Source organism: Miniopterus natalensis, chromosome 17 (assembly GCF_054644295.1).
Source record: "Miniopterus natalensis isolate mMinNat1 chromosome 17, mMinNat1.hap1, whole genome shotgun sequence".
Taxonomy (NCBI): Eukaryota; Metazoa; Chordata; class Mammalia; order Chiroptera; family Miniopteridae; genus Miniopterus; species Miniopterus natalensis.
Genome location: NC_142097.1, coordinates 2,459,475 through 2,468,872, shown reverse-complemented (window position 1 = coordinate 2,468,872; position 9,398 = coordinate 2,459,475).

Sequence of the window (9,398 nt, the reverse complement as noted above, 5' to 3'; positions counted from 1 at the left end):
GCCTGTGCACAGCTTTATTTAGAACTCGTAGCAGCCTTTCAAATTGGCTCAAAGTCCACCACAGTTTACCCAATTATCCTTTTAATCTGATCTGAATGACCATTAACCCTGAGCTCATAAACGTTATGTAAGGGATTACCTAAATCGAAAGTCATGTCACAACGTTTTTAATGTAAATAATGAACAGAATTTCAACATGAAAAGAACAGAAACCAGTATCATCTAAGGCAAGTTAATCTCTGAGTAGCAAAGAGCCACTTCTCCTGCTGAGGATAAGATGTGAGGGTTTCTTTAAAAGAATCTATTTTGATTCTACTGGCACAGTCACCAAGAGTTTGACTCCTTACCAACTCTTAAACATTTTCTTTATTGCAGAAATCAATGGATGGCATTTTGTTGGACATATATTAAAACCACATCCAAATGTTTTAACAGAACAAGGTGATGTAATTATGGAACCAAAGAGAGGCCTGGAAATTCTTTTACCAAATTCCCAAGTTGAAACATTCCCCCAGCTCGTTGAGTATGACATACTCCTTGATCTAAGAAACTATGGGCCAAGGAAATCAGCACTGCAGGCTGTAGGTCTGTGGGGTGAGTGCTCACAAGCTATTTCTTTCAGGAAGTGTAGTAGACTGTAGTCATATTAGCAGGCCTGCCCACAGTCCTTTTCCTACTCTCCCCTCTTTTTTATGTCCTTAAAGACAGTTTCTTTATTGTGGGCGATCCACTCCCTCACCCATCTCCCTCACAACCTCAGGACTATATGACCAGCACCTGTAGTCAGAGCCCCAAACCTTCCTCCCACCGTGATTAGTTCAGGAACACGCAGGTGATGGAAGCCTGGCCATTCAGTCCTCCCCGGAACGTTTCTTGGAACTGTTACAAAAGAGACACGCTTTTCCCTTTGGGACCTCTAGCTATGTGGATGATATAACAGTGGGGCCACCTGTAGCTAATTTGCTGGCCCTCGGAAGGAATTGACTTGCTGAGAATAAAGCTAACACAGAAGGGGGAAGAGCCCAGAGACAGTCTTGATGAGCTTATTTGTATCCAGCTAGGGCTTGAAGCTAAAAGTACATCTGTGAAGTACACCTTCACAGTCACGTAAGCCAATAAATTTCCAAATGTTAGGGGCCCCAAACTTGAACTGAATTTTTGCCACTTGCTACCAAGAGAGACTTTTATTATAGAGACTTGTCACATTTCACTTAGATCTGTTGACCAGGTCCTCAGATTAGTTCCACTATTGCGGTGAAAGAAGTTAAAAGATCTGCAAACAAAACCTGTGTATGGAATGGATATACTCCTTGCAGGGGAATATAAATTATGAACAAATCGTTCAACTTTCTAGGAAACCAAGTTAGGCCAGAAGGAAGACAGGAGTCCTGGGCATATGTTCTAACCTTAGTCGTCCTGTGCTTGAGGGAATTAAGGGCGTCTACTTCACCCTTGCCTTCAAGAAAGCTCTCCCTGATGACAGCCGAGGAAATCAACCGTCTAAACCTTGCAGATAGGCTACCATTTGGGGGAATAAACAGTATGTTTTTACTGGATATGAAATAAATACAACACATTGCATAAGTTATAAATGTATACAATAAATTATTAACCCACCTATGTATCTACCACCCAGAACATCGCCAGCCTCCTGCTTATGCCCCAACCCAATCACTGCTACAGAATTTCCGGGTGAAAGCAAATAAATGTTTAACATGTTTAACTTCAGTAGTAAAATAATTTTCCAACAATTCATAATCTCCACGAGGAATATATGACAGTCTGGTAGCCTCATGCTTCTCCAGTGCTTGATAATGTCAGTTTTTAGAACTTAGCCATTCTGGTGGATGTGTAGTGCTACCTCATTGTGGTTTTAACTTGCATTTCTCTGATAACTAATGACAGTAGTCACATGTTCATATGTTTATTGGCTATTTACATATATTCCCATGGCAGGGAATAACAGATTTTATGAAAAGGGTGAAGACCACAAACCTGAAGTGAAGCCTCAGGCTGCCTTGGATACCAGTCCTGCTCCTTACCACACTCTTCTGCAAACACGCACCTGATGTAGCTGCTGGTGCCCACAGCTCGGTAACAGAAGGGAAGAAACATAGGACCCACACCCAGGTACCACGCATGTGCATACGCATACCTCTAAGGAGGGGAGACACAGGTCTTATATAAAGGAAGAAATATCCAGACGTCTAATCCTCACAGACTCTTGAGAGACTGAAACACCATCTTTGAAAACCAGAGAAAAAGTCCAAAGAAATGCTGTAAGAGATTATAGAAGAGGGCAAACAAGCAATTAAAACTCAGGAAAGAAATGGAAGAGAAAAGAACCCTTTAACATAGATGAAAGCCAATTGGAAACAACACAAGGTAGAGTACACAAGAGGTCTGATAAAAGGAAAATGACAAAATTACATAAAATGAAATGGAGGCAAATATCACGATTCCATTTATATGACGTATCGAGAGCAGTCCAATTCATAGAGACGGAAGTAGAATGTTGGCTGCCAAGGACTGGAGGGGAGGGGTGGTAATGGGGAGTTACTGTTTAATGTCCCCATTTGAAAAAGTTCTAGAGGCGGGTGGATGGATGGTGATGCTACCAATTACCTCTCAAAATTCAGGTTCGTGTACCCGGTGCAACAGTAGGCGCTTGAAGATAGAGAAAGTTTTATTTGATTTGGCTGAAGCGAGAGGACTGGTGAGCAAGAGCTCTCAAATCCATCTCTCTCAAAAAGCAAAAGTAGGGAGTTTATATGCTGCTGGGGAGTCGGGGAGGAGGGAGGTCCAGGGAGCTGAGAGAGAAGTCTGTGTTTCTGTAGTCACAGGCTCCGGGGCATCGGCCGCTGGCTGCAGCTACCTTGAAGACATCTTTCCTTCTGCTAAACAAACTCGTAAATTCTCCGTGTGGCCCTGGCTACTTCATCCTGCTTGACGAAGAGACACCACAACACAACTCATGACTACATCTGTGAAAACAAAAGTTGCTGAGCAGGAAGAGGGGTTGACATGTGAACAAAGGCCTAGTTAAGAATTAAATTATTTAATTCTAGCTGCCGAAAATACTCGGGGCGTTAAAATCACAGTAGATGTACTTAATGCCACTGAATTGTACACTTTAAGATTGTGAATTTATGATATGTACATTTTACTGCAATTTAAAAAATGAAATGGGAGAGGAAAAGATGTAAAAGTAATTAGAAAAAAATGAAAGATTCTTCAACATGGTAAAATCACAGCTAACATCATCCTCAGTAACGAAGGACAGAAAGCCTTTGCCCTAAGATCAGGAACAAGACAAGGACGTCTCCTTTTGTTACTTTTATTCAACATAGTCGAATAAAAGAAAGTTGAAGACAAAGAAATTAGGCAAGAAAAATACTGGAAGTTGAAGACAAAGAAATTAGGCAAGAAAAATAAAAATAAAAGGCATCCAAATTGGAAGGGAAGAAGTAAAATTGTCATTATCTTGGGCCGAGACCCGGAAGTCATCTATGGTTTCATAAAATGGGTGCTTCTCTGATACGTTCAACTTGTGTGTTCAAATACCTGCTGAACGTGTTGGAAATGCCAGCTTCTGCTCAAGCGTGCTTTTAGCATTTCCTTGTCAGGGTTGATACCTTCCTTGTTGAGTGTATTCCCACACATTGTATCCTTTTGTTGCCATTGTAAATGAGGCCTTCCCTTTTAATCATATGATCTGCAAATAATCTTAATTTTGTACTCTCTTTTTCCAGATTTTATATCACTGATTTATTTTTCCTGCCTAATGCCTCTAACAGTATAATAAATCCTTGTGGTAGTAGTGAAATTAGTATTGTAGCACTAGTGGTATTAGTGTGCTTGTCTTCTTCAGGACTTTGGAGATAATGCTTCCGCTGTTTCTCTTCTATGTATTATGCTGGGTTCTAGGCTCACACACACACACACACACACACACACACATGCGCGCGCACACACACACACACACACACACACACAAGTTTGTGTGTGCATGCTTTTAAAAATCCTGTTCAGGATGTACTTACGGAGTCTATTTTATTAAATGTTTCTAACAAAAACGGTTGAGCATTTTGTCAAGTGACTTTTTATTGCCTATAGAGATGATCCTATAATCTTTTTCCTTAGGTCTATCACGATGATAAATTACATTGTTTTCTGCATATTGAAAAATTGTGATTATTATGCACTGTTCTTATATTGGGCTGTTGGATTCTCTTTTTACTTAAGAATTTTGCAAAGATATTTATAAGTAAGATTGGTCTGTAGTTTTATTGTGTACTTTCTTAGGGTTTGATAGTAATGATATTAATGTTACATTCACTTCATAAAGAGAATTAAAATATATGTAGTATAAGAATGACCTGTTTTATAAAGGTTTGGTGGAGTTCTTCTATGACCTGATGTTTTGGGGCAGTTTATCCTTTCAGCTTTCACAATTTTTTCTCTGCAAATCGGTTTATTTAAACTTTCAATCTTTTGTTGGGTCAACTTTGGCAAATTATATAGTTTTAGAAAATTATTTATCAAGATTCTAAATGTATAGAATTGTAAAAAATAATCTATTATGTTCTTTGGGGAGTAAGTTGTTATGTCCTGTGTGTGTTCTGCATATGTGTACATCTGCAGGAAATTAGGAGGGGCAGTTATAAACCAAATGTCCATGGGAGGACACCGGGGGTTCCAAGTGCAGTGGCTTCCCGGTGGCGGCGTGGAGGGATTCTCACTGGGTGTGAATCTAGTGCCCGAGACAATCCTCCTCCTGCTGTAGCCGAAGGGACACTCCCTGTTGGGAATGCAAGGCACCCTCTTTTCCCGTTGAGGTCTGTCATTGAGGTGGTAACGCATGGTAGCCCCCCTTCAGGCCTCTTGACTCCATTTTAAGTGAGGTTTCCCTTTTAAAAAATTTTTTTCATAGTAACAATGAATTGGTTTTTTTTGGCGGGGGGGGGGGGGGGAACAGCCTAATTAGCAGACTAGCTGAATGCTGTAGTGTATACTCAAATAGCTCCTTTTGTTTTGTATCCTACTAGTACATTTTTTGCTATTTAACATTTTTAAAACCTGTTCCATTTCTCTGTGAAATTTTAATCTTGCAGCTGTCATAAGAGCTTTCTTTCGTCCACACAAACAGAAGTGCTTAGTTTCTTATCTTGACTTTTTGGAAATGTCATTTAATGGCTTAATGAGCAATCGTCTTCAATGTCATTTCTCTTTTCAAAGTCCAGGACAGGTGGAAGCTTATGGGGTTTTTGATTAAGGTCAAGTTGGACTTTGTCATTCTCTGTTTGGGATACAGAACTGCCAAATATTTATTATTGTCTCATCTCTGCCAAGCATTGTCCTAGATATCAGGAAAATACCATTTAATCAAATAGCAAGAGCCCCTGCCTCAGTGAGCTGCTGGGGTTTTACAATTCAACTTTACTTTAAAAAAGCAGAAATGTAAAACCCCTCACCTATTATACACTAAGCTCCTTTAGAAATAACAACATATCAGATTTCCCTTTGTCCACAATAGTGCTTCTTGCTATTGTATTTAATAAGTGCTCAGATATGTTACATAGCACTTAAAAAATTTAAAAAATTTTTAAAGTTATACATTAACAATATAGAATTTTTGAAAGTACATAAAAATGTAAAGAAGAAAATTGAGTAACCTGTAATTTCAATTCTCAGGTATAAAAGCTGAGTCAGTGTGTTGTGCTCACGGGACGCAAAGAAACTTGAGACACGGAGAAGGTAGAATTCAGGTGGCGACGCAGAGGGCTGAGGCTCTGGAGGAGTGCAACCACCCCCCTCACCATCCAGCGATTCTTATCGTGAGCCGCGGAAAGGCAGGTGTGAGGGACAGTGATCAGCAGAAACCATAAAATGCGCAGGAACAAGTGGCTTTGTTCTGAGCTATGTGCTTAACGTTTTCCTTAAGGCCGTGACCCTCCTGGGGGCGAGCTTCCCGGATCGATAAGGATCTGTTCTCAGTTCCTGGCAGAAATGTCTCCCTCGTTTTCAAGGGGATTTCTGCGATTCTGGGAAGCTTGCTACCCAGCTCCTTCAGCGTTTGTTTGTTGTTTGCTGGCCTTTCCTACATCAGTGTATTGTATTTTATATTAAAATTATTTTCATCCCAGTACATTTTTTATTATTTATAAATGTAGGGTTATAGTGAATGTGAAATTTCCCCCATCCCATGCTAAGTACATGGTTTTTGGTAACTATATAACATCTCCTTGTATCATTTACTTAATGCTTTCCTAACAGTGGACATTTAAAGTTCTCCTCTCTGAACAATGTGATGAGCACCCTGGTATAGGAAATATGAAAGACATTCCTGAATCTTTCCTTAGGATGGATTCTGCAGAGTGGAGTCACTTGATGAAGGGTATAAAACTGTCAGTCCATCTGCTTCTCAACTGGAGTGGTTAGTCCCGTTTGGTTTAATTTCCAGGAGTCCAGGGAGGCCCCGCTTCACAGTTCCTTTGCCAACGTGGGGTCCCAGACATGTAATGAATGAGTTAGTGGGCCAATTCTCAGTTTACACCACATCCCGTCTCTAGCCAAAGCAGCTTGCTTTGTAGTGAAATTGTTGGTATATGAGTGTATATATGCAAATGTAAAAATACGTATTTTATGTCGGCTTGATATAGAATTGATACTGAAGTGGTTTAAATAGTTTCTTCTCATCAGGAGATAGGGCCCCCTGTATTCTCAATAACCTTTTTGACAGGGCAGTGGGAAGCGGGTTTTCAAAGTGGGCTTTTGGGAACATCAGGTCGCACGCAGGTGAACGCACACACGGGTCCAGCCCCGCAGCGGTTCGGCTGGGCAGTCAGCCTGGGCCCTCAGGGCCTGGACGCTGGCCCTGCTGTCCCCTCCCCGGCTCCTCCACGCCTCCCCTCGCCTTCCTGACGGCCTTTCTGCTCCTGGGACTGCGGCGGCTTCCCTGGCCCGGCCTGCTGCTCCCTCGGCGCAGGGCCTTCCCCCAGCTGCCCGCTGGCTCCTCAGCACCCTGGGCCCCCCCAGGGACCGTCTCCCTGACGCTCAGCCGCCGGTCATTTCAGCACTCTGCCCAATGTCTTTCGTGGCACTTTTCCCCCTTAAAATTATTGTTTCCTTGTTTATTATTTGTCTCCCCAGGAGGATATAAGCTTGGGGAGGGCACCGGCCGCCTTAGCCGGCTCAGGTCTGTGTCTCTAACACTTAAGACAATGCCTGGCACAAACAGAGCCGGTAACTATTCGTTCAATAGCGTGTAAAGCAACATCTCGGCCGCTGCGCGCTGGTTAGACCATCGGCCCTCGCACCAAAGGGTTGCGGGTTCGATTCCCAGTCAGGGGTTCAATCCCACCCCAGTCGGGATGCCTGCAGGAGGCAACCAATGGATGCATCTCTCTCACATCGATGTTTCTCTCCCCCTCCCTCCCTTCCACTCTCTGAAAATCAACGGAAAAAATATCCTCGGGAAGACTAACACCACCACCAAAACACAGAGCAGCAGTTTGGGGGGTGCTTTTCTGTTATATTATTCATTGATCGGTTGATTACCATGGATAGATCCATGGTAAGCTTGAGTCTAATCCTGGTCCAAAAGAATCTAAAATTTTAGGTAATTCACCTGAAATCAGTTCAGCTGACAGTTCGGGAAGAAGCTAATGATGCAGGGAACAGAAACGGAGATCTAAACCGTGATATTCATTTTACATCCACAGGGCTCCGGTCTGGGTGGAAGGTTTGTGCCTTCTTTCGGGGCACCTTGTACTTGCTGTGCGTCTGGTGGATGAACCAGAACAGGGCTGCGGAGCAGGTGACACAGCACGCAGGCTGCCCGCTTAGAAATGTGCCTCTGCTCGACCCAGGGATGACAGCGAACTTGGGGGGTGAAAATGATAATGCCACTGGCAGCACGACTCCCTTCGGATCAAGAAATGCATCTAATGTGGGAGTTGGGAACAGAAGAAAAAAAAATTTAAGCCCATTTTCCTTTCCATTTGATCTCATTTAGTATCTACTGACTGGGGCTCACCCAGAATAATAATAATGATTATCTTACAGAATGTTTTAGTGTAGATAGTCTTAGAAAAATAGTAGTTTGTTTCCTATTTTTCGGGATCTGTTGTCTGCTTTTAGGCCTCTTTTGGTAAATCCTTTTGTCTGTGATTTCCTAACAGGCAGCATGCAGAGGGCCTCCGAGCAGGGGAAGCGCCCGGGGAGAGGACCACGCCGTGGGCTCAGGGTCAGGATCCTGATGGCATGAGCGTCCCTGGGTTGGGCTGTTCGCCTTGTTTAGGGGCGGAGATAAGATGCACCGGAAGCTGGCTTAAGGGAGGTAATGTTTAAGTGTTGTTTTTAACCCTCACCCGAAGATCTGTTTATTGATTTTAGAGAGAGAGGAGGGGGGAGCGAGAGAGAAACATCAGTCGGCTGCCTCCTGTATGTGCTCTGAGACCGGGGACCCGACCCACCACCTAGGTACGTGGCCTCATCAAGAGCTGAACCCGAAGCTCGGGTTCGGGACGGTGCTCCTACGAACTGCCCCCCGGCCAGAGCAGGGCAGTGTTATTGATAAGGAGCCGTGAGGGTGGGTTTAGGTACACAAACTGTCACAGTCTAAGTTTGACGAGCCTCTAGTTTCATATCCCTTTTGATTTTCCTAATTGTGATATATTGTGTCTTTCTATCTTTGGTTTGATTTATGGAGAGAGTAAAGTGTACAGGACATTAAACTGGACCATAAACTACCCATTAGATGATATGCCATTTATCTTTAGACTTTATTCCTTTTATTGCTGTTTAGTAACATTAAAGGGCACAAGTACAAAAAAAATATTAAATTTGCAACTATAGCAACTGATAGCTTTTTATATTATTATTGTGAGCTGAGTCCTGGGGAGGAGAGGCTCAGCTCACTGTTATGTTCCATTGGTATTGTCATTTTCAGGACCCAAAAACACTGTGCTAGATGTTTAGTCCTTTAGCAGTCATTTCAGCAGCAGCTTACATGACATTTTAACAAAAGACTACTAGCCTAACTTGATGTACATTTCATTTACCTCTGTGACACTTGTTTTTAGGTATAGGCTTGAGCTGGGCCGGAGGGATTAAGACCATATATACTCCAACAACAGAAGACACGCTCTGGTGGACTCTGTTTCTGTCTTACAAGATGAAACTTAGTGTAACTAGGGTTTCTTGGTTCGTGAGATCCTGCCCTTTTGCTCAATAAAACTTGTGTCTGCCCTAATAATTGGGAGAGCGACTCTGAAATGTTTTTAATGTAACTTCACATATACCGACCAGTTCTTGATGGTCACTGTTTACAGTGTATTTTGTGTTACCTTTAGTAACATCCCTTTCCTCAGTCCAGTACATGAGCAAATGCTGCA